This window comes from Henckelia pumila, chromosome 1 (genome assembly GCF_033568475.1).
Source record: "Henckelia pumila isolate YLH828 chromosome 1, ASM3356847v2, whole genome shotgun sequence".
Taxonomy (NCBI): Eukaryota; Viridiplantae; Streptophyta; class Magnoliopsida; order Lamiales; family Gesneriaceae; genus Henckelia; species Henckelia pumila.
Genome location: NC_133120.1, coordinates 137240596 through 137265926, shown reverse-complemented (window position 1 = coordinate 137265926; position 25331 = coordinate 137240596). Strand labels below are relative to the sequence as shown.

Genomic DNA, 25331 nt, shown 5'->3' with positions numbered 1-25331 from the left:
ACATCGCCCCATGATTCCCTAGGTATCACTGATAGTGCCTGCAAGAACCAATAGATTTTGGTTAGCGTACAGTACGGTCCCTTCATCCATATATCCCGATCGAATCAACAACCATTGGTATATCGAGAGTCGTTCGAGATTCGATAACTATGCAATACATCTTGAAGATCAAATAGTGACATCGCATGTGCTACTAAGAAACCATTTCTTAAAACACATCATGTACTCTGGCCAGAGATTCGTCACACTAATATCTCCTCAGATCGCATAGGATATCCACACTCGCAAGTATGTGGTGAATCCTTGACAACAAAGCATCGACTCCTATATGTGTTGTAACTGTACCCAATCCCGACACCTGATGACCCCAATAGAGTCGGTAAACGAGTCAAAGCACAGTACTAGCATATAGAGTCTCAATGATGTTTCAAGTAGTAAGGACTAATGGTGTACAACCAAAACCGCGGACTTTATCCACTCGATAAGTGATAACCACTTGGAAAGTCCGGATAGGGTAGTTCGATCATTCATCATATGAATATCCATTTGCATGCTTCGAACATCTCTATGTTCCTTACCAATGAAACGTGGTACTCTGCATCGCAAATGCTAGTCTCAAACTCGAGCGATCCTTATCCTTATTGTCGGACGGCTCAATCGACTAGGAACAGTTTAGAATATACAGTGACTATAAGATGTGTTTCATGATAGACATCCCCATGTTCTACCACATCTTACATACACTATAGTATATTCAAGGTCTTTATCAAAACAACAATAGTATATCACAATATAACAATATGAAGAAAGATAAAGTCATTGCCATTAATAAAAGTGTAAATTATATTAAACAAAAGATTGTTTATACAAAGAGTCATCAAAGCCCTTAGCCACAAGTTGGCTTACCGGGCACCCACTCTTTCAATCTCCCACTTGCCCTATAGCCAACTAGTCATACTACGTAGACCCATTGCTTCGCGATGTTTGTCAAATAATGGTCCTGGCAAGGGCTTAGTAAGTGGATCAGCGATATTGTCTGCAGAGGCCACTCTTTCGACAGTGATGTCTCCTCTTTCCACAATCTCCCGGATGATGTGGTATTTCCTCAGTACGTGTTTGGATCTTTGATGAGACCTTGGTTCATTTGCCTGAGCAACGGCACCCGTGTTGTCACAGTACACCGGGACTGGACCAACAACTTCAGGAATGACGCCCAACTCTTGGACGAAATTCCTCATCCAAACGGTCTCTTTAGCAGCAGCTGATGCTGCAATGTATTCTGCTTCAGTGGTGGAATCCGATGTGGTGTCCTGCTTGGAACGCTTCCAAGAGACAGCACCGCCATTGAGCATGAACACAAATCCAGAGGTTGACTTCGAGTCATCCACGTCACTTTGGAAGCTAGAGTCGGTATAGCCTTCCAATTTTAGTTCTCTTCCTCCATATACCATGAACATATTCTTAGTCCTTCGTAAGTACTTAAGAATGTCCTTCACGGCTTTCCAATGCATTTGACCGGGATTAGCTTGATATCTGCTCGTGACACTCAGAGCAAATGCTACATCCGGTCTGGTAGATATCATCTCATACATGATACTACCTATGGCTGACGCATATGGTACATGTGTCATTTTCTCTATCTCTTCATCAGTCTTGGGACACATAAACTTGGATAGAGAAACTCCATGACACATGGGTAGATGTCCTCTCTTGGACCCATCCATTGAAAACCGTTTCAATATGGTGCCGATGTAGGTTGATTGAGTGAGTCCTATCATTCTCTTAGATCTATCTCTATAGATCTGTATCCCTAGAATATAGGATGCCTCACCCAAATCCTTCATCGAGAATCTACCTAATAACCATATCTTTGTTGACTGCAACATCCCTACGTCATTCCCAATGAGTAGGATGTCATCAACATAAAGTACTAAGAATGTCACAGCATCCTTAACTACTTTCTTGTACACGCATGGTTCCTCCGGGTTCTTGATGAAACCAAAATCCTTTATTGTTTCATCAAATTTCTGGTTCCAACTTCTTGATGCTTGTTTTAGACCATAAATTGATCTCTGAAGCTTGCATACCTTATGCTCGCTTCCCATGGATGTGAACCCCTCAGGCTGCTTCATATAGATTTCTTCCTTAATGTCTCCATTAAGAAAAGCAGTCTTCACATCCATTTGCCATATCTCATAGTCATACCAAGCAGCTATGGCAATAAGGATTCTTATGGACTTGAACATTGCAACTGGTGAAAAGGTTTTAATCATAGTCAACTCCTTGTCTTTGAGTATAACCTTTCGCCACCAATCGCGCCTTGTAGGTCAATACCTTACCATCAGGCCCAAGCTTTCTCTTGTAGATTCATTTACACCCTATTGGAACAATTCCATCGGGAGGATCTACTAAAGACCAAACTTGGTTTGTATGCATCGAATCTATTTCCGACTGCATAGCTTCAAGCCATAAATTTGAATCCGCATCAGAAATTGCTTCCTTGAAGTTTCTTGGATCACATCCAACATCGGGTTCATCTTGATCCCCTTCAAGAAGAAGACCATATCGAATAGGAGGTCTAGAAGTCCTCTCGGATCTTCTAGGTACAGGCGTGTCTATCAATGGTTCCTGAGGTGTAGGATCGTTATTTTGTATTTCGGGTTCTTCTCGAATTTATTCGAGTTCCATCATCTCGCCTTTCTTATCCAATAAGAATTCCTTCTCCAAGAAGGTGGCATTCCTTGAAACAAACACCTTTGTTTCAGAAGGATAATAGAAATAATATCCGATTGAATTCTTCGGATACCCTACAAAATAACATAAGCTGGATCGACTATCCAACTTATCTCCCACTGTTCGCTTCACGTAAGCAGGACATCCCCAAATCCTCAAGTACGAATACTTAGGTGCTTTGCCATTCCATAACTCGTATGGTGTTTTGTCCACTGCTTTAGTGTGGACGTTGTTCAACAACAATACCGCCGTTTCAAGCGCATAGCCCCAAAACGAAGGTGGAAGCTCAGTGAAGCTCATCATGGATCGAACCATGTCGAACAAAGTTCGATTACGACGCTCCGATACACCATTAAGCTGTGGTGTCATAGGAGGAGTCCACTGAGAGAGAATCCCATTCTCTTTTAGATAGTCCAAAAACTCGGTACTTAAGTATTCTCCACCTCGATCCGATCGAAGTGCTTTAATACTTTTACCTAGCTTGTTTTCTACTTCAGCCTTGAATTCTTTGAACTTTTCAAATGCTTCAGACTTATATTTCATTAAATATAAATACCCATACCTAGAATAATCATCAGTAAAGGTAATGAAGTAGGTGTGGCCATATTGAGTACCAACTCTAAATGGACCACAAACATCTGTATGGATCAAATCCAACAGATTTTGACTACGCTCAGGTTTCCCCTTAAAAGGAGATTTAGTCATTTTTCCTTTCAGGCAGGATTCACAAGTAGGTAGAGAGTTAATATCAGACATATCAAACATGCCCTCTCCCACTAGCTTGTTCATCCTCCTTGAGGAAATATGACCTAGCCTAGCATGCCAAAGGTTTGCTGGGTTTTGACTATCGATTTTCCTTTTGTTTGTTGTTGCCGGTTTATCAACATAATTTATTGGAACGTCTTTTAGTTTTAAGTTGTATAGATCGTTTTCAAGTTGTTCATTTCCAATCAAACATTCATTCTTGTAAATATTGCAAATCCCATTCACAAAATTGCAAGAATAACCATCTTTATCAAGCATAGAAACAGAAATAATGTTTTTAATCAAATCCGGAACAAATAAAACATCTCTTAAAAGTAACTTAAAACCGTTCAACATCTCCCACAGCTTTAGCTTCAACTCTGGAACCATTTCCGAGCCTCAGCTGGGTCTCACCCATTCTAAGCCTGCGACTTCTTGTCATCACCTGCAAATCATTGCAAATGTGAGATCCACATCCGGTATCCAATACCCAAGAAGTAGTATTAAGTGAAACATTTATTTCAATATAGAACATACCCTTCGCAGTTCGCAACTGCTCTAGATATTCCTTGCAGTTACGCTTCCAATGACCGGGCTTCTTGCAGTAATGGCAAACATCCTTGGATTTTTCCATGTTTGAAGCCTTTGTCTTGTACTTCTTCTCGGGTTCGATTTTCTTGGGTGGGGCAGAACGTTTCTTACCCTTTGTACTTGGCCCCTTCTTAGCAGAAGAAGAGGAGCCCACCAAGAAAGCCGGTTTATCCTTCTTTAATGTGGATTCATATGTCACAAGCATATTGACCATCTCTTCAAGGGAGGCCTCTATCTTGTTCATATTGAAATTCACCACAAATCCGTCAAACGAAGAAGGAAGAGACAGAAGTAGTAAGTCCACGTTGAGTTCATGCTCCAACACCAAATCAAGGGTTACCAACTTCTGTATGAGCCAAATCACTCGTACCCCATGATCACGGACCGAAGTCCCTTCACGCATGCGACACGTCATTAGCTCCTTTACAGTAGCGAACCTTTCAGCCCTCGATTGAGCCCCAAAAAGTTCCTTGAGTTGTACGTGAATGTCAGCAGCATTCACGGTGTCCTCAAATCGCCTCTGGAGTTCATCAGACATCGAGGCTTGCATATAGCATTTGGCCTTGATATCATGGTCCCACCATGTATCAAGTTTGGCTAACTCTTTCGGACTTATGTCAGCTGGTGCTTCCTTCGGAGGAGATTTTTCTAACACGTAGAGCATCTTCTCCGAAGTCAAGTCAATCTTCAACTTACGGAACCATTCCGTATAGTTTGCGCCAGTCAACTTATTTTGTTCGAGGATCGAGAAAAGTGGATTACGCGAATTCATCTTTATGAAATACTGAAAAGAAACAGACAAATATCAGTGATTGTTTAAGTAATTTACTAAGACATAAAATAGGCGAAATTTATTTTATGAATCTCACTCCCACTATTTTAACGATTTCACTACCCTCTAGTGAAAACGGGAAACTGTTTTCCTTAGTGAGAACATGGAGTCCAATTGACAATCTATGGTCCCGAATAATATCAGTCAACCATAATTTTCAAAAGGTAGAGCCCAATTGCTTCCAAAGCAACCTCCATGTTTTTACCTCATGTCCAATAAGGGCCCAATAATATGACGCCGTTTATTGTGACATGTCAAGATGACCTATCAATATTAAGTTGTGATGGACGGTCGCCATGTGGATCCCCCAATAATATGAGCCGATCCCATGGGAGTTCCACCCAACTTACAACATGTGTCGATCCAATGTACAGCTTTCCGACGAACGGGCCCCCCCAATAATATGAGCCGGACCGTATCCGCGGGTAGTATCTCATACATTGATCGTTGATGGAAGGTAAGAACATTTAAACAAATTTAAATTTCCTTTATTTATCTTGATATCAATTTTAAATCATATTTAAAATGAGGGATTTTAATTATGAAAATTTGTCTCATCATTTTTAAAATTTTGTATGCTTGTCGGATTCACACAATTTTGTCTAAAACATGCATACAACTATAATATCACAAATTATATAGGATGATCGATTCCATTTCTAATCGACTCGTGGTTGCCAATCACGAGTCTTAGTCCAATCCTAGGTAATATGCAGTATGCAATGCAATCCTATTACATTTTGCTTCCAATTTACATTTCTTCTGTCTTTATTGTCTGCTGAGCCCACCTCCATCTTCAAATCTTGATCTCCCACTAAATCTAATGTATTTACAATAAATAACAATGACAAGTAGGGGATACATTTTTAAGGGGTGGGAACGGGCCATAAACCAAGCCCACTTTTATTACATATGACAATTCATATTGGGCCATAAACCAGGCCCATTAATAAAACCAACAACAATAAAAACAAATGTAAATTCCTAACATACACCTACAAAATTGGTCATGGCAATCGATCATCCTTATCCAATAACATTTAATTCAAAATTAATTTATTGGATAACATGCAATGGCAATTTAAATTTAAAAGGATAAAATCATATTTCATATATAAAATCTTATTTTACATACAAAATCATATTTTATCTTTTTATCAAATAAAATCATATTTTATCTATAAAATCCAATTTTATACATAAAATCATATTTTACTCAATATTTCCATAAGATCATATCTTATCATCAATTGTACCAAAAATAATTAATTTCAAAATTCAATTTAACGGATAAAATATTTAAATTTTCCAAAAATTCAAATTTATCCAAAAATCAATTTTAAAATTTTCGGACTCGAACAATTCGATCCGACGCCTCGTGGACCAATCAAAAACAATTTTCGATCGGACCAAAATAGAATTTTAACATATTAAAATTTAATTTAAAAATTAAAAAATTAATTTTTCCCGCGGGCCGCCTGGGACATTCCCGGGCTGCCCGCGCCCTAATGGGGTCGGGCCGGGCAGCCCGGCTGCCCCTAGGGCAGCGACCATCGCTGCCCCCCCCCCCCCCGGGCAGCGATCCAATCGCTGCCCGAGTTTTTGCCCGAAAAAAAAAATTTTTATTTTAAAATATTTATTTTGTTTCAAAAACCGAGGCTTAAAAATTTTTGTACAATCGATTAATTTAATCGCTTGATCTGAGCAACCTGGCTCTGATACCACTGTTGGAGTACGCGGCGATCAGATCAATCAGGATTGATACCCGGTGCAGCGGAAGTTTAAAAAATTTATATGGAACAATTCCATAATGGGTATCAACCTTACGATTAAATTGTGTGTGTAAAAATTTAAATAACAATTATAAATTTTTACCTCCAATCTCGAAGCGAGATTATGGACACCAACAGATTGCTCTGCTCTTGTTGTATATCCCTGGAACTGATGGACGAACCGTTCTTCAATCAAGTCCACGAACGGATATTTAATCCCTCTGATAGATTGCACTAGAAAATCTATCAGAAGTTTCTACGAAGAGATTAACGAATTTGATCCGTTAAACTAGACTGCAATTCAAAATTCACAGACTGGATTTTTCGAGAAGAGGGGAGAAGGGGGGCGGCCACTACTGAGAGAAAAATAGGGTTTTTTCGAAAATTGTGACCTGTTCTGTTTAATTTCTGTACTGCAATAAATTATTTATAATGTAGGCCACTAACAGCTTAGGGCCCATTAGTCATAAGTTCAAGTCCGACAAGCAAAGCCCGCATGTTCAGAAATTAATATAAAATTCATCGTGACTCCGATTGATAAACCGATTTCACCAATGTGCACAGAAACCATTTCTGCACCTTTTAAAGTCAAGATAAATTTTTTTGAATCCGAATTCAGTGATTTCCAAAAATGCCCATCCCTATGTCATTTTAGGAAATCTTACTTCTCTACTCATAATTAAGAAGTCCAACTTCTTTGTTCATTAAATTTAACTCTTTAAATTTAACTATCTCAACGGGGATTAAAAATCCATTACTCTGTGTGACCCTCAATGGTTCAGGGATACAGCTAGCCGTGGGCTCACAACTCCTTGTGACTCGAAACAACAATTTCCGACTTGCCCATCGAATCATGGTAAGAGCGCCTAGCAACATCGCTCCATGATTCCCTAGGTATCACTGATAGTGCCTGCAAGAACCAATAGATTTTGGTTAGCGTACAGTACGGTCCATTCATCCATATATCCCGATCGAATCAACAACCATTGGTATATCGAGAGTCGTTCGAGATTCGATAACTATGCAATACATCTTGAAGATCAAATAGTGACATCGCATGTGCTACTAAGAAACCATTTCTTAAAACACATCATGTACTCTGGCCAGAGATTCGTCACACTAATATCTCCTCAGATCGCATAGGATATCCACACTCGCAAGTATGTGGTGAATCCTTGACAACAAAGCATCGACTCCTATATGTGTTGTAACTGTACCCAATCCCGACACCTGATGACCCCAATAGAGTCGGTAAACGAGTCAAAGCACAGTACTAGCATATAGAGTCTCAATGATGTTTCAAGTAGTAAGGACTAATGGTGTACAACCAAAACCGCGGACTTTATCCACTCGATAAGTGATAACCACTTGGAAAGTCCGGATAGGGTAGTTCGATCATTCATCATATGAATATCCATTTGCATGCTTCGAACATCTCTATGTTCCTTACCAATGAAACATGGTACTCTGCATCGCAAATGCTAGTCTCAAACTCGAGCGATCCTTATCCTTATTGTCGGACGGCTCAATCGACTAGGAACAGTTTAGAATATACAGTGACTATAAGATGTGTTTCATGATAGACATCCCCATGTTCTACCACATCTTACATACACTATAGTATATTCAAGGTCTTTATCAAAACAACAATAGTATATCACAATATAACAATATGAAGAAAGATAAAGTCATTGCCATTAATAAAAGTGTAAATTATATTAAACAAAAGATTGTTTATACAAAGAGTCATCAAAGCCCTTAGCCACAAGTTGGTTCACCGGGCACCCACTCTTTCAATTGGATACCGAATGTGGATCTCACATTTGCAATGATTTGCAGGTGATGACAAGAAGTCGTAAGCTTAGGATGGGTGAGACCCAGCTAAGGCTCGGAAATGGTTCTAGAGTTGAAGCCAAAGCTGTGGAAGACGTTTATTTAGTTTTGCAGAACGATTTTAAGTTATTTTCGAGAGATGTTTTATTTGTGCCAGATTTAGTTAAAAACATTATTTCTGTTTCTATGCTTGATAGAGATGGTTTTTCTTGCAATTTTGTGAATGGGATTTGCAATATTTCTATATAACTTAAAATTAAAAGACGTTCCAATTAATTATGTTGATAAACCGGTAACAACAAATAAAATGAAAAACGATAGTCAAAACCCGGAAATCCTTTGGCATGCTAGGCTAGGTCATATTTCCTCAAGGAGGATGAACAAGCTAGTGGGAGAGGGCATGTTTGATATGTCTGAAATTAACTCTCTACCTACTTGTGAGTCCTGCCTAAAAGGAAAAATGACTAAATCTCCTTTCAAAGGAAAACCTGAGCGTAGTCAAAATCTGTTGGATTTGATCCATACAGATGTTTGCGGTCCATTTAGTATTGGTACTAAATTTGGTCACACCTACTTCATTACCTTTATTGATGATTATTCTAGGTATGGGTATTTATATTTGATGAAATATAAGTCTGAAGCATTTGAAAAGTTCAAAGAATTCAAGGCTGAATTAGAAAAAAAAACTAGGTAAGAGTATTAAAGCACGTCGATCGGATCAAGGTGGAGAATATTTAAGTACCGAGTTTTTGGACTATCTAAAAAAAATGGGATTCTCTCTCAGTGGACTCCTCCTATGACACCTCAGCTCAATGGTGTTTCGGAGCGTCGCAATCGAACTTTGTTGGACATGGTTCAATCCATGATGAGCTTCACTGAGCTCCCACCTTCGTTTTGGGGCTATGCGCTTGAAACAGCGGTATTGTTGTTGAACAATGTCCACACTAAAGCAGTGGATAAAACTCCATACGAGTTATGGAATGGCAAAGCTCCTAAGTATTCGTACTTAAGGATTTGGGGATGTCCTGCTTACGTGAAGCGGACAGTGGGATAAGTTGGATAGTCGATCCACCTTATGTTATTTTGTAGGGTATCCGAAGAATTCAATTGGATATTATTTCTATCATCCAACTGAAACAAAAGTTTTTGTTTCGAGGAATGCCACCTTCATGGAGAAGGAGTTCTTACTTGATAAGAAAGGCAAGATGATGGAACTCGAAGAAATTCGAGAAGAACCCGAGATACAAAATAACGATCCCACACCTCAGGAACCATTAAACGGCACGCCTCTTTTTAGAAGATCCGAGAGGACTTCTAGACCCCCTATTCGATATGGTCTACTTCTTGAAGGGGATCAAAATGAACCCGACATTGGATGTGATCCAAGAAACTTCAAGGAATCAAATTCTGATGCGGATTCGAATTTATTGCTTTAAGCTATGCAGTCGGAAATAGACTCGATGCATACAAACCAAGTTTGGTCTTTAGTAGATACTCCCGATGGAATTGTTCCAATAGGGTGTAAATGGATCTACAAGAGAAAACTTGGGCCTGATGGTAAGGTACTGACCTACAAGGCACGATTGGTAGCAAAAGGTTATACTCAAAGACAAGGAGTTGACTATGATGAAACTTTTTCACCAGTCGCAATGTTCAAGTCCATAAGAATCCTTATTGCCATAGCAGCTTGGTATGACTATGAGATATGGCAAATGGATGTAAAGACTGCATTTCTTAATGGAAACATTAAGGAAGAAATCTATATGATGCAGCCCGAGGGATTCACATCCATTGGAAGCGAGCATAAGGTATGCAAGCTTCAGAGATCAATTTATGGTCTCAAACAGGTATCAAGAAGTTAGAACCAGAAATTTGATAAAACAATAAAGGATTTTGGTTTCATCAAGAACCCGGAGGAATCAGGCGTGTACAAAAAAGTAGTTAAGGATGCTGTGACATTCTTAGTACTTTATGTTGATGACATCCTACTCATTGGGAATGATGTAGGGATGTTGCAGTCAACAAAGATATGGTTATCAGGTAGATTCTCGATGAAGGATTTGGGTGAGGCGTCCTATATTCTAGGAATACAGATCTATAGAGATAGATCTAAGAGAATGATAGGACTCACTCAAGCAACCTACATCGACACCATATTGAAAAGTTTTTCTATGGATGAGTCCAAGAGAGGACATCTACCTATGTGTCATGGAGTTTCTCTATCCAAGTCTATGTCTCCCAAGACTGACAAAGAGATAGAGAAAATGACACACATACCATATGCATCAGCCATAGGTAGTATCATGTATGGGATGATATCTACCAGACCGGATATAGCCTTTGCTCTGAGTGTCACGAGAAGATATCAGGCCAATCCCGGTCAAATGCATTGGAAAGCTGTGAAGGATATTCTAAAGTACTTGAGAAGGACTAAGAATATATTCATGGTTTATGGAGGAAGAGAATTGAAATTGGAAGGCTATATCGACTCTAGCTTCCAAAGTGACGTGGATGACTCGAAGTCAACCTCTGGATTTGTATTCATGCTCAATGGCGGTGCTGTCTCTTGGAAGAGTTCCAAGCAGGACACCACAGCGGATTCCACCACTGAGGCAGAATACATTGCAGCATCAGCTGCTGCTAAAGAGGTTGTTTGGATGAGGAATTTCGTCCAAGAATTGGGCGTAATTCCTGAAGCTGTTGGTCCAGTCCCGGTGTACTGTGACAACACTGGTGACGTTGCTTAGGCAAAGGAACCAAGGTCTCATCAAAGATCCAAACACATACTAAGAAAATACCACATCATCCGGGAGATCGTGAAAAAAGGAGACATCACTGTCGAGAGAGTGGCCTCTGCAGACAATATCGCTGATCCACTTACTAAGCCCTTACCAGGACCATTGTTTTGACAAACATCGCGAAGCAATGGGACTACGTAGTATGACTAGTTGGCTTTAGGGAAAGTGGAAGATTGAAAGAGTGGGTGCCCGGTTAGCCAACTTGTGGCTAAGGGCTTTTATGACTCTATATATAAACAATTTTTGTTTAATATAATTTACATTCATCAATGGCATTTTCTTTATCTTTCTTCATAATGTTATATTGTGATATACTATTGTTGTTTTGATAAAGACCTTGAATATACTATAGTATAAGTAAGATGAGACAGTGAATAAAGAGAGATCACTATCATGAGACACATCTTATAAGCACTGTATATTCTAAACAGTTCCTAGTCAATTGAGCCGTCCGTAAATAAGGATAAGGATCGCTCGAGATTGAGACTAGCATTTGCGATGTCGAGTACCACGTTTCATTGGTATGGAACATAGAGATGTTCAAAGCATGCAAAAGTATATTCATATGATGAATGATCGAACTACCCTATTCGGACTTTCCAAGTGGTTATTATTGATTGAGTGGATAAGTCCGTGGTTTTAGTTGTACACCATTAGTCCTTACTACTTGAAACATTATGGAGATTCTATATGCTAGTACTGTACTTTGACTCGTTTACTGACTCTATTGGGGTCATCAGGTGTTGGGATTGGTTACAGTTACGACACATATAAGAGTCAATGCTTTGTTGTCAAGGATTCACCACACGCTTGCAAGTGTGGATATCCTATGCGATTTGACGAAATATTAGTGTGACAAATCTCTGGCCAGAGTACATCATGTGCTTTAGGTTACTTGGTTTCCTAGTAGCACATGCGATGTCACTATTTGATCTTCAAGATGCATTGCATAGTTATCGAATCTCAAACGACTCTTGATGTACCAATGGTTGTTGATTTGATCGGGATATATGGATGAAGGGACCGTACTTTACGCTAAACAAAACCTACTGGTTCTTGCAGGCACTATCAGTGATACCTAGGGAATCATTAGACGATGTTGTTAGACGCTCTTACCATGATTCGATGGGTAAGTCGGAAATTGTTGTTCCGAGTTACAAGGAGTTGTGAGCCCACGGCTAGCTGTATCCCTGAACCATTGAGGGTCACACAAGTAATGGATTACTAATCTCCGTTGAGATTGTTAAATTTAAAGAGTTAAATTTAGTGAAAGAGAAGTTGGACTTCTTAACTAAAGGGAGTGGAATTTCCTAAAATGACATAGGGATGGGCATTTTTGGAAATCACTGAATTCGGATTCAGAAAAATTATCTTGACTTTAAAAGGTGCAGAAATGGTTTCTGTGCACATTGGTGAAATCAGTTTATCAATCGGATTCATGATGAATTTTATATTAATTTCTATAATAACAGGCTTTGCTTGTTGGGCTTAAGTTATGGATTATGGGCCCTAAGGAGTTAGTGTCCTAATAGACTTATAACTTAATCTAGTCTATAAATTATATATATATATATGTATGTAATTTTCGAAAAACACACAATTCAAGTCTTGCAATTTTCAAAAATCATATAATATATTCTAAAGGGTTTTTCGAAAATTCTGTCCCCTTTTTGAGAGAATTCAGTCTGTGATTTTAATGAAAAATTACATTCTGAATTGACAGATCAAATCTGTTTAATCTCTTCGATAAACATCTGATTGATTTCTAGTGCAATCAATCAAAGGGTTTCAGTTTTCTGTTCGTGGACCTAATTCAGGAGTTGATCGAGCAAGTCATCAGTTCTTGGGATTTACAACAAGAGCAGATTAATCTGTTGGTGTCCATAATCAAGACATAGCTTGAAGAGGTAAAATATTAAGGGTCCGTTTGATACGTAAGATGAGATTATTAATGGAAATATTAAAAAAAAGATAAGTAAAATGATATTTTATAGTTGTGATAAAATTATTTGTGTTTGGTTGGGTTTTTATTTTCAGGACTAAAACTAGTAACACATTTCATATGACAGAATTACCCCTTCCCCACTATCAAATTTACTTCCACACAACCTAATCACTCATCCTGCGTCAGTCGCCTCTACCTCACCTTATGAGTTTGCATAGCATCTCTCGAGATCTTTGATTTAAAATCTTAGCGTGATCCCCACCAGACCTATGGAATGGGTGAGTTATAAATATTTTGAGAAATCAATTCAAATCTTAGTCATAAATCTTCGGCAATTTTTTTTAAATTTTGAACCTCGTAAACAATTGGGTGGGAAAATATTTTCTTTTGGAGAAGCTTTAAGTAACTCTTTTCGAAGAGGTAAGCGATTAGGGAGACTTAAATTTGCGGATTTTTTCAACAAATATTCAAAAACGCAAAGTTAAAAAAAATATTCTCAGGTGAAGGTTAATATTGGAAAGAAGAGTCGTTGTCTTTGTTACTGTATAAATGTGAACTAAGAATACCTTCTTAAAAGAAGGATTCCAATCTGCCGTTTTCACGCATGCACAGTGGAATTTTACCGGGCCCGAGAGATATCCTTTGTGCGTTAAAAATCCAGTCAAACGTTGGAATAATAGCTAATATTGCCTCTATCACCCTTACCAAACAGGGCCTAATTGTTATTATTATTTTACTTGCATAATTTAATCGTTAGGATTTGATACTCATGATATGGAATCGTTCCATATAAAAAAAATTTTAAACTTCCGCTGCACCGGGTATCAGATTTATGATCTGAAAACGTGTTCCAACAGAATCCGCTTTGTTGTCTTTCTTAGAACTCTAATAGACAACACCACCATTGAGAATGAATACAAACCAGAGGTTGATTTTGAATCATCCACATCTATTTGGAAGCTCGTATCAATGTAGCCTTCCAACAATAATTCTCCACACCCATAAACCAAGAACAAATTCTTAGTTCTTCTCAAGTAGTTAAGAATGACTTTTATGGATTTCCAATGCATTGAACCGGGGTTTTCTTGATAGTGGCTCGTGACACTCAAAGCATAAGCTACATCAGATCTTGTTGATATCATACCATACATTATGCTACCAATTGCATAAGCATAGGGAACACGTGTCATTGTCTCTATTTACTCGTCAGTATTGGGGTACATTGACTTGGATAGAGTAAATCTATGAATCATTGGTAGATGTTCTCTCTTGGATTCATCAATAGAGAACCTATTTAATATGGTATCGATATATGTAGCTTTGGTGAGTCCCAACATCCTATCCCTATAGACTTGTATTCGCAATACATATGATGTTTCACCCATATATTTCATTGAAAACTTTCTTGCTAACCATATATTATTTAATTGTAATAATCCTACATCATTCCCAATGAGAAGGAAATCATCAATATAAAGAATTAGGAATGTGACTACTCCAACTAACTTTCTTGTACACACATGGTTCATTGGGATTCTTAACAAAACCAAACTCTTTGATAGTGCTATCAAATATGAAGTTCCAATTTCTTGATGATTGTTTAAGACCATATATCAATTTCTGAAGCTTTCATACCTTATGTTCGATTCCCACCAATGTGAATTCTTCATATTGAGACATATGAATCTCTTCCTTAATATCACCATTAAGGAATGTTGTTTTCACATCCATTTACAATATTTTACAGTCAAAGCATGCTGCTATGGCTAGAAAAACCCTAATGGACTTGAACATGGCGACTGGTGAAAAGGTTTCCTCATAGTCAATTCATTTCCTTTGAGTGTATCTTTTAGCTAACAATATTTCTTTGAAGGTAAACATATTCCATCCACTCCAAGTTTCATTTTGTAGATCCATTTTCATCCTATAGGAACAATTCCCCCAAGTTGCTCCACTAATGCCCATACTTGGTTCGAATACATGGAGTCCATCTTAGACTGCATGAATTCAAGCCATTTAGGTGAATCAACATAAAATATTTCTTCCTTGAAGTTCCTTGGATTATATCCATGGACATTCTCATCATGACCTTCTTCATGAATTATTGTGAATCTAATAGGGGGTACAGTGCTTCTCTCAAAGCTCCTTGGTGCATCTACCTCATTGACTGGTTGTTGAGGGGCATATTTTATTTATTTGTTAGTGGGTGTCTCTCAAACCTCTTCGAGGTCGATCATCTAGCCCTTTTTGACTATTAGATTCTCCTTCTCTGAGAAGGTGGCTATAGAGACCTTTTATCTACTTCTGCTCCCTTGATATTTGAGCGAGGCACAGATACTTGAGCTGAGTTCCGTAAGGCATTCAAGAAACTATATTTCCCTCCAGCTTTCCGTTAGGCGATGACGAACTAGATGATGAACTTGAGGTAGGGCAACATGACTATACATGAGTACCAATAAAAGTTCTTTGAGCTGTTACCATATTGCCCAAATGTTTCCAATAGCTCCGAGGCCAAGTATGACCACTTTTTGCAGGACCTTAATTCAGAGATTCGCGACAATGTACTAGCCACTACACTAGTGTGAAGAGCGCTAACACTCACCTTACAACTAAGTGCATCTGCAATGGGATTTTCAAAACCTGGATGTTAATTAATCTCAGAATCATAGTCTTTAAGAAGATCCATCCAACGACACTATCGCATGTTCAACTCCGCTTGAGTGAACAAATACTTCAAGCTCTTGTGGTCAGAGAAGATCTCGAACCCCTAGCCATATAGATAATGGCATCAAATCTTCAATACAAACACGATTGTTGCAACCTCTAGATCGTGCACACAGCCCAACCCTTGAAGAGATTCATCGATGTAAACCACATAGCCTTCGGATCCAGTTGATAATGCAAGAACAGGCGCGATATTCAGTCGACTCATCAACTTGTCAAAGCACTGCTCACACTCTCTTGACCAGATAAAAATGATCATCTTTCCTTGTCAACTGGGTCAGCGGCCTAGAAATTTGTGAGAAATTCTCGATGAATCGTTGATAATAGCCTACCAAACCCAAAAAGCTACGAGTTTCTGAAGCTGTCGTAGGATGTGACCAATTCAATATAGCTTCAATCTTACTCGGGTTATTGATACACCCTATCAAGAAATTAATGACCAAGGAATACCACTCGATCAATCCAAAACTCACACTTACAAAACATGGCATATAACTGCTTCTCATGGAGAATCTGCACTACAAGCCTCAAGTGCTGCTCATGCTCGTCAATACTACTTGAGTAGACCAAAATATCATCAATAAAAATCACGACAAACTTGTCCAGATAATTATGGAAGACTCTGTTCATCAAGTCCATGAACACTGCATGTGCATTTTTCAGTCCTAAATGCATCATTAAAAACTCGGTAGTGACCATACCTGGTATGAAACGCTGTCTTCAAAACATCCACATCTCGAACACGCAATTGATGATGGCCTGACCTCAAGTCAATCTTGAAGTACACTGAAGTACCCTCCAGTTGGTCAAAAAAATCATCAATGTGCGGCAAAGGGTAATTGTTCTTAACCGTTTCTTGGTTCAACTGTCTGTAGTAAATACATAAATGCATGGAACCATCCTTCTTTTTGACAAAAAGTACTAGCGCTCCTCAAGGTGAAACGCTCGATCGGATATATCCCTTATCCAACAAATCCTAAAAATGCTGTTGCAACTCCCTCATCTCTGCTGTTGTCAGACGATAAGGTGCACGAGAAATCGGTTCCCTCCCGAGCAAAAAATTGATCCCAAAATCGACTTCTCAAATTGGAGGAAATCCTGGAATCTCATCCGAAAAAACATCTGGGTACTCGTAAACTACTGGTAACTCCTCAACATCTCTGCTTTCTGTAGACGTATCAATCTCATATATAAGGTAGCCTTCTCCACCCATCTCCCAATCCTGACAAGCCTTCAGAGCTGATACTAAAGACATAAGGGCTTGCGCTCCCTCACCATAGAAAAACCAACTCCCTCCCTCAAATAGACAAAATTGAAAAATCTTATGGTAACAGTCCACAATATCTCGATAAGAAGTCAAAACATCGATACCCAAAATACAGTCAAAACCCTCCATCGCTAGAATCATAAGATTCATCAATAACTCAGAGCCCTCAAACTCTTAAGAACAAACCAGGACTAAAGTCTTGGCCAAAGCTGAATGATCAGTTGGTGTGGATATAGAAATTAATGCGTCTAGGGATATGTACTAAAATCTATGGCGCTTAACAAAACATGCCGAAACGAATGAATGTGTTGCACCAGTATCTATGAGAATGAAAGCAGGAATTACACACAAAATAAATTTCCCTGCTATAATATCCACATTCTCATTATGAACCTGATCTTGGCTCAACGCAAAAAATTTTGCGGGAATACGTGGCCTCTAGTTGGTTCTCCCAACCGACTCTCCAGATGGCCTCTATGGAATCGATGCTTGAGAACCCGAGCCAGATTTTGTTACTCGAACCGTCTATGGGCAATCCCTTTTAATGTCACCCATCTGGGCACAACGAAAAGAAGAACCTCTTGCTCCCCGTCATTTGTCTGTAGGATGACGTCCGCCACACTTCTCGCACTGGCCTCTCTTCTTTTCTAAGTGGAACACACCTCCACCGGAAACTGACCCTTAACCTGAAGAAGAAGGCGCACCAGGCTTCTTGAAAGACTGGGTTTTACGCCCCAAAGAGTTACCTGGTCAGAAGAATGAGAAGTTCATGTTATGCTTGATATTGTTCTCCGCCTGTCGATAGCGGTTAACAAATACTTCATACGACATCGGATCGTTGTATATAGCCACTCCGTCATGAATCTCTGGATTAAGGCCCTACATAAAGTTGTCATACTTGGCCTCGGATCTAGTAGCAATGTATAGGAAATACGATAACAGCTCAAAGAATTTCTGTTGGTACTCATCTATCGACATGTTTCCCTACCACAAGTTCACCAGCTCGTTCGTCTTTGCCTGACGGAGTGCTGGAGGGAAATATATATTTTTGGACTCTTCACAAAACTCGACCCAAGTAACTACGTCTCGCTCGAATATCAAGGGTGCAGAAGTGGACTTCCACCATTTGCGGGCACTCTTTCCAAAAGGAGGTTAACAACCTGCATCTTCTGTTGATCGGTGCAGTGATAGACATGGAAGCAATTATCCATACTCTCTAACCAATTCTCTGTGACCTCTGGATTCTCGCCGCCCCCTCCAATGGCTTAGGAATCATCTGCACAAACCAATGCAAGTCAAAGCGGTGTCTGTCATCCCTGTGGTGATGGTGTCTCCAAGGATGATCCCTTTCATCATCGTATCCCCAGCGTCCACCGACACTCCTATGGCTTTCGTCTCCACGTCCTGCCATCTATAAAGGCAACAGAAATTAACCTCAAGACTATTTTTCCTAGATCCTAAATCTCAATGCATGCTCTGATACCAATAAATGTAGTGACCCGTCCCAGAATCACTAACTAAACAAATCTTAATTGAAGCAAAATAACTTAAAACATAATAATAAATTAAATCAGCAGAAACTTAAATAATTCAACTATAACTACCGGAAAGAATACCACCGACACCAAAAAAATTGTAGAAAAATGTTATACAACCCCATCGAAAAGCAATGCAAAATTCCACTAATGGAAACCTGGTACAGTACGATCCACCCTGCTACAGCTCAACGACCGCTACCTTCCGGCTTGTCCAACCTAATTCTTGTCCCATAGAATGGGTGTCCAGAACCAAAACTGAGGACGTGAGATAACAATGCGTAGTATGAAAGTATGAGTATACACATGCTATGAATGCTAATGAAAATGAACGGGTACCGAAAACCTATCGCGAAATGAACTCTTGATCAAACAAATGGCACCATGGTATGTAGCATGTTGGGCCGTCACCTCAGGACGTACTCACATACCATAAGAAATACGTGAAAATAACCGAACCCAAATCCATGGAATCCATCCACAAAACCTTGGGGCCGAGAAACCACTCAACTGATAATATCAAGGTATAGGCTCAATGTGAAATTGTATGTAGCATAAAAATCTCAGTATCGAATGTGTGTCTCTGATTGGACAACACTTTGGTGTCGATGGAGTTTGGACCTTCTGAACTTTAGTTCGGAGTTTCCGAACTATCTCAATTCCAATCACAAAATCAAAAAACAAACTCTATTTGACTGCAAAGAGATCGGAGCTTCCGATCTACAGTTCAGAGCATCCAAATTGCTCGGTACTTCTGATTTACAACACTGGTTTCCGAACTAGTTATGTTCTTCCAAACTGTTCTTCGGAGCTTCCGAACTTTCCCAACACATGAAACCCTCGAAAACATTTTCGATCATCCTGAATCCATATTTCAAGCTGCTTAAACCCAATTGAGAACCCCTTAATCATGTTTAGATAGTAGATTAACTAGATTAAAAATCAGGCTACTACAGAGTGTGCTTGAAAACTTTCGAAGGAAATGAAAAGGAACGAAGTGGGAAGGCACCTAGTGCAAGGCTTCCTGGAAACCCTAGGCGCGCAGGAGAGCTAGCGAAAATGCGTGCCCGAGCATGTTGGGGAACGCACAAATGCGCACCCTAGCCGCATGGTTTTTCTCAAGATTTCAAACTATAGTTTTTCCAACGCAATTTGTGTATTTATGTTCTAAAATGCAGTTGATAGTCCTTTTATGATCTTGTGTGCTTGAATGAAATTTTCGTTGAGAACATGGAGAATGACCTACTTGGATCGCTATGTATACGCAATGCATGACGGTCTTAGTATCTTTTTCCCTGAAAGGTATTTTACATACAAAGCACGATGTTTATGAAAGTGTCAAGACGTGATTACGATACAACATGAACGTTCCCAAGCACGAATTTTTTATGAGCATGAAGTTATGAATCATGAAAGGTTAAAATTTGATGTTTGAGTGTAATTGTGGTGACAACATAGTACTGGTATGCCAGGATAAACTCCAGGGAGAGCCTTTCCAAAGAACAAAAGATGTGCATATTGTCTTTGGCTAGTTCATGTTTCTACCGAAGCCAAACTTCCTAGGGTGGTACATGGTACGCAATATGGGTGGTTAATATCTGAAAGATGGAAATCCCGCCAATGAAAGGGTGACGGGTCGCACGAATGAACCGATCATACACTAGAATGAAAGTTATGAAATATTTTTTAGGTACTACTCATCAAGAAGGTGAATCTTCTTTTTGAGAGATCATCACATAAGAACTCCAAAGTTAAGTGTGCTTGAATTGAGACAGTTATAGGATGGGTGACCCCTAGAAGTTTATCAAGGTTTTGTGAGTGAGGACACTAGCATGCTGGAATGACCCATCTTGGTACAGTAGAGACAGTCATCGAATCTGGGGCATTACAGTTGGTATCAGAGCCTAATCGCCTAGTACGTTGTTGTTTGGAGACGAACCAAGACGAAGCTGGTGGGCATGTGACTCCCGAAGCTAAACTTCCTAGGGAGGTATCCGCAATATAGGTGGTTAATACATGAACTATGAAATGCCACCAATAAATGGGTGACAGATGGCGTTAATGAACCGATCCCAAAACAGAATGAGAGTTATAAAAGATTTGATATGTACTACTAATATCAAGAATTTGCATCTTATTTTTTAGAGTTCATCACATAAGAACTCAAAAGTTAAGAGTGTCTGATTTGGGGCAGTTATAGGATGGGTGACCTCTTTTGAGGTTTATCAGGGTGTGTGTGAGTGAGGACATAAGCATGTTGAAAATATCCATCCTTGTACAGTGGGGACAGTCGTCAAATCTGGGACATTACACTATCTGCTGCTTTCAGGATATTAGAAACGATTTTGTGCTTCAAATTTCTAGCTACAAAGAGCACTTGAAGATGTCTCTAAAATTGTTTACAATGAAATAGACAAAATCCGAGCCTTCAATGGAGTTCATCCAATGATTTAATATTGTTTCCTTGGAGGTAACAGTTGCCACTACTGACACCTTAGGGGGTTCCTTCACTCAAGGGCTAGGAGGAGGAAAATTTTTCAAATATTTGATTAAAAAAATTCCCAGTACTTATGATGAGCTCCTTAGCCGAGTTGAGAAGTATGTGAAACTCAAAGATGAACAAAGGCAACGAAGTTGAGCTGTGAGTTTGGAAGACAAAACAAGAGAGAGAGGAAAGGATAAGGTCGAAAGTGGGAGGAAGAGAGCATTATAGGACCAGAACCGAGGTAGAGGTCATTTTTCATATGTTTCCCTCACCATTATTTTAGAAAAGGCAATGCAAATATGTGAGGATCGGCACATGTTGGAAAGGGGGGTCGCCTATTTTGATCAGTTGACCGATAGGTGCACTACAAGAAATATGGTCATTGACAACAGTGGAAAGACAACGCTTTTGACAAAATACGTTGTAAAAAAAATAAGCACAATGCTTTTATAAGAAAACGTTGTCATAAAACTTTTTTTTTTGTTATCCACAATGCTTTTTAAAAAAGCGTTGTAGTAGCTTTAAAAAAAACGCTCATCCACAACGCTTTTTAAAAGGCGTTGTGGATGAGCATTTTTTTAAAGCTATACTACAACGCTTTTAAAAAAAACGCTCATCCACAACGCTTTCATACCACAACGCTTTATTGAAATAGGGTTGTCCAATCCTGACCCAAAATAAAATATATGCTTACTATTATTTTTCTCTCTCCTTGAATTCTCTCTCTCTCGGCCGATCTTCTTCCTTTCTCCCTTCACCGTTAAAAAATTTCAAGCTCCGATCTACGCGGCCTCGTTGCTTGAAAAAATGATTTGAGCATAGATTTAGAATCCTCTCGTCGAGGGATTTCTTCCAGTACCTATTTCCCTAATTTTTAAGCACGCTCTGTCGAACCCTTTTTCTTGCCGCCGTCGTTTCGCCATCCCTTTCCCGTCGCCGTCCGTCGCCTAGACTAGGAGGAAGGTTTTTTAGGTTGTTTGGAGCTTTATTTCGAAGCCTGGAGGTATATTTTGAATTCTAGGTTTTTTGATTTTTGGAATTTTTTGTTTTCGAATTGATAATCACTTGGTTTCACAAGGAACGTGGAAACTTTTGGTTAATCAACTTGGTTAATTAATTTTTTGTGTTTGTGTTTAATATCAGGTCTTAATTACTCCATACAAGAAAAATGGAGCTCCCGTTCAGCGCCATCAGGTCTTGAGATTCTCTCTGATTTCACGGCTCGCCCACTTCTACGGTTTTATTCGCCAACTCTGTAATTCCTTTGGTTTGTCGCTCGTGGATTTTGTGTTCTTGATTAATTAATTTATATGCTCACTCGGTTAACTCTATAACTTATTTTATTCTTGATTGAATGTTAATTTAATTTGTAATTTATATTATTGCTCGCTCGAATTATTTCTTTATCTTGTGAAATCATTTGGATTAGATGAGTTTCGTTGAGATAATATATATCCTTTGCCTATTGCCTTTCATGCAGGGACTAAGATATTATCATGCCTCGTGCTTCTGGAAGCTATGGCCTTTCCCAGGTCTCTTTGAGCCGTAAGTTAAGTAATTATGTCTTCTGATTTGCATTTTCTAGCAAATTGGCAGAATGGGAGTTTACATATTTTAGGAATAACGTCTTACGACTTAGGATTTGTGTGCTAAATTATTTTCATTGGAGGAAAATAAAAGCATAGGAGGCAATTAAAGCAATAAAAGAATTCGAGGAAAAATAGAGTGGGGGCGAGGAGGAGAGGGAAAACGGTGACACTTTTAGGTATACTAATTTTTACTGGATGCAAATTTTATTTTAATGACTGATATCTTCTTCTTCTCTCTCTGTTTTTTTTCAATAATCTGTTAACTAGTATTTGTTTTGGAAACAAGAGCAAAATGAGGCAGTAAAATTACTATGCAAGATGTAGAGATTGTTGGCGTTGGAATTGCTGGCCTAGTAGCAGCCTTGGGACTTCAAAGGTATCTCTGATTACGTTGTATATAAAAAATTAATCATGGGTTTTAAGAAAATTAAATCGAATCTTTTTTTTTTGTAAACTAGCTATTATATATTTGATTTCACAGGTTGGGAATCCGGAGTCTGGTGTTGGAATCGGCAGACTCCTTGAGAACAACATTCAACTTTCTTGGAATGTGGCCGAATGCTTGGAAGGCAATGGATGCACATGGTGGCATTGGACAGACCCTTCGTGCAAAACACACACATCTTACTGGGTGACATCTATACCATACAAATGCATTCCTTATGTAATGCACTAGTTTTGTTGCCTTGGATACGTGTTGTTTTGCCTTTATGAAGTACATAACTTTTCCATTTAAGTGTTTAGCTATAAATTGAAACCGCTGCATCTTCCTACTAATCAATGTTTCATTAGGAAGTTTCTCTTTCTCTTCCTCTTTCCTCTTTTTCCTCTCCCTCCCCTTCGAAGACTTGTCACGCGTGATATTTATCATGATGATTGATGCTTGACTTTTATGTCTGTGTGCGCTTAGTCTTGTGTACCTAAAAATGTCACTGCTTTTCAGTGCTGTTGTACCCTTTATTTTTCTAATTTAGCTATGCATATGATTTACATATTTTGCACTTTCAAATAAAATATTGTTCTTTAATATGGTGGTGCCAAATGTAACATTAGGTTTGCCATAGAGGGACAGGCCCGTTGTTAGTTCAATGCCTGAAGTTATTCCATGTTCACATTTCTCTTAATTGGCACTTTAATCCCAGGTTGGTGTTATTGCTTAATCATCCAGAAGTTTCTTGTTTGACCCAATGTACAATAGTTGTAAAGCATATTGACTCTCTGGAGTTGCCTGCAGGATTATGATCTTGGCTTTGGCCTCTTTTAAGCATACTGGAGAAAATTTTACTCACATTTTGGAATTACTCTCTTTAATAAATGTGGAACCTTCCACTTGATTGATTACTTTGTAAGGAGGAAAGCATTAACTCATACTTGGCTATGCCGTTTGTCCTGGGTGCTGATTATAGGTTAACTACAAGATCTTTTTTATTAATGTGGAAGTGTATATCTTAACTTTCATGTTTTTTCTTGTTCTAAAGAAGATACAAAGAGAAAAAAGAGGAAGTGGCAGTAGCTGATCCTGAACGAAATCAAAGGACAGTTTTTGCTTATCAGGTAGTTAAACCACAAAATAAGCATTTTTCTGTTGTTTGCTTATATCTGAATGCTCTCTAACTCAGCCTGTTACAATTTCCGTAGAAGGCAAGTGAAAGAGACGTCTATGATTTCTTCTCTAGGGCTGGCAAGGTTGTCCTTCTTATTTGATGAGTCATTTTATGTGATCTTTCTAGTTAAAAGGTTGACTTACAATTGCTTTTTGGTCTTGTAATGCATTATACTGTTGCATCATTACCGCCTAAGTAGCAAAATAGTTACGTTGAACTAATCTTGGGTTAACATCTCGTTGCTCTCTCTAAGGTATCTGTCTATAGAAACGCTATATATCAAAGCAAATGAAGCTTACCATGCGAGCTAGATTTTTATTTTGTTTTTCCTTGAAGTATGAATTATTGAGCCCTTGTTGGGCTAAGGAAATGCACGTGACTGGTTCCTTGGAGAGTTTATCTTGTTTTGTTTATTTTTCATTTGTAGATTTTAATTTTGTTTTTACTTCTTTTATGAATATTGTAGGACTTCCACCCTTCGGACATGTATCGTATTGCAAGCTGTGGAATGGATAACACTGTAGAGAAATTTTTGCTGAAATTTCAAAATAACTTCGTGCAAGGATCAATCTCTCGAGCCCTTAAATTTCAAGTAGAGGAATTTTATTTTAATTTATTTTATATTTTATCATAGTTTTGATTTTTCATTTCATCAATAAAATTTATGCTTCTTCATTAATTCCAATAATTGAGATTTGTGTCTAACATTAATATAATCTGCTAACATGATTCTACCTGGACTTATGGTAGCTGACATAAATTGAATTTGATTCAGAATTCTGGACGTACGTGGAGAAATCATTTACTTGGACAGACCTACCTTCCAAGTTTCCCACTAAATATGTACAGTTCCCTGTAAGTAGTTTTTCTTCTCATCCT

The 25331-nt window shown here is 38.7% G+C and overlaps 1 long non-coding RNA gene across 2 annotated transcripts; it reads left to right on the top strand.

Annotated features, from left to right (window-relative positions):
• The first annotated feature begins 23813 nt into the window (after window positions 1–23813).
• Window positions 23814–24368, top strand: LOC140881217 (uncharacterized). Of its 2 annotated transcripts, none has more exons than XR_012149877.1 (3): window positions 23814–23990; window positions 24083–24193; window positions 24330–24368. It is a non-coding gene; the product is annotated as an uncharacterized lncRNA (long non-coding RNA). The 2 variants fall into 2 exon arrangements; XR_012149861.1 differs by having other exon boundaries at window positions 24327–24368.
• Window positions 24369–25331: the final 963 nt, after the last annotated feature.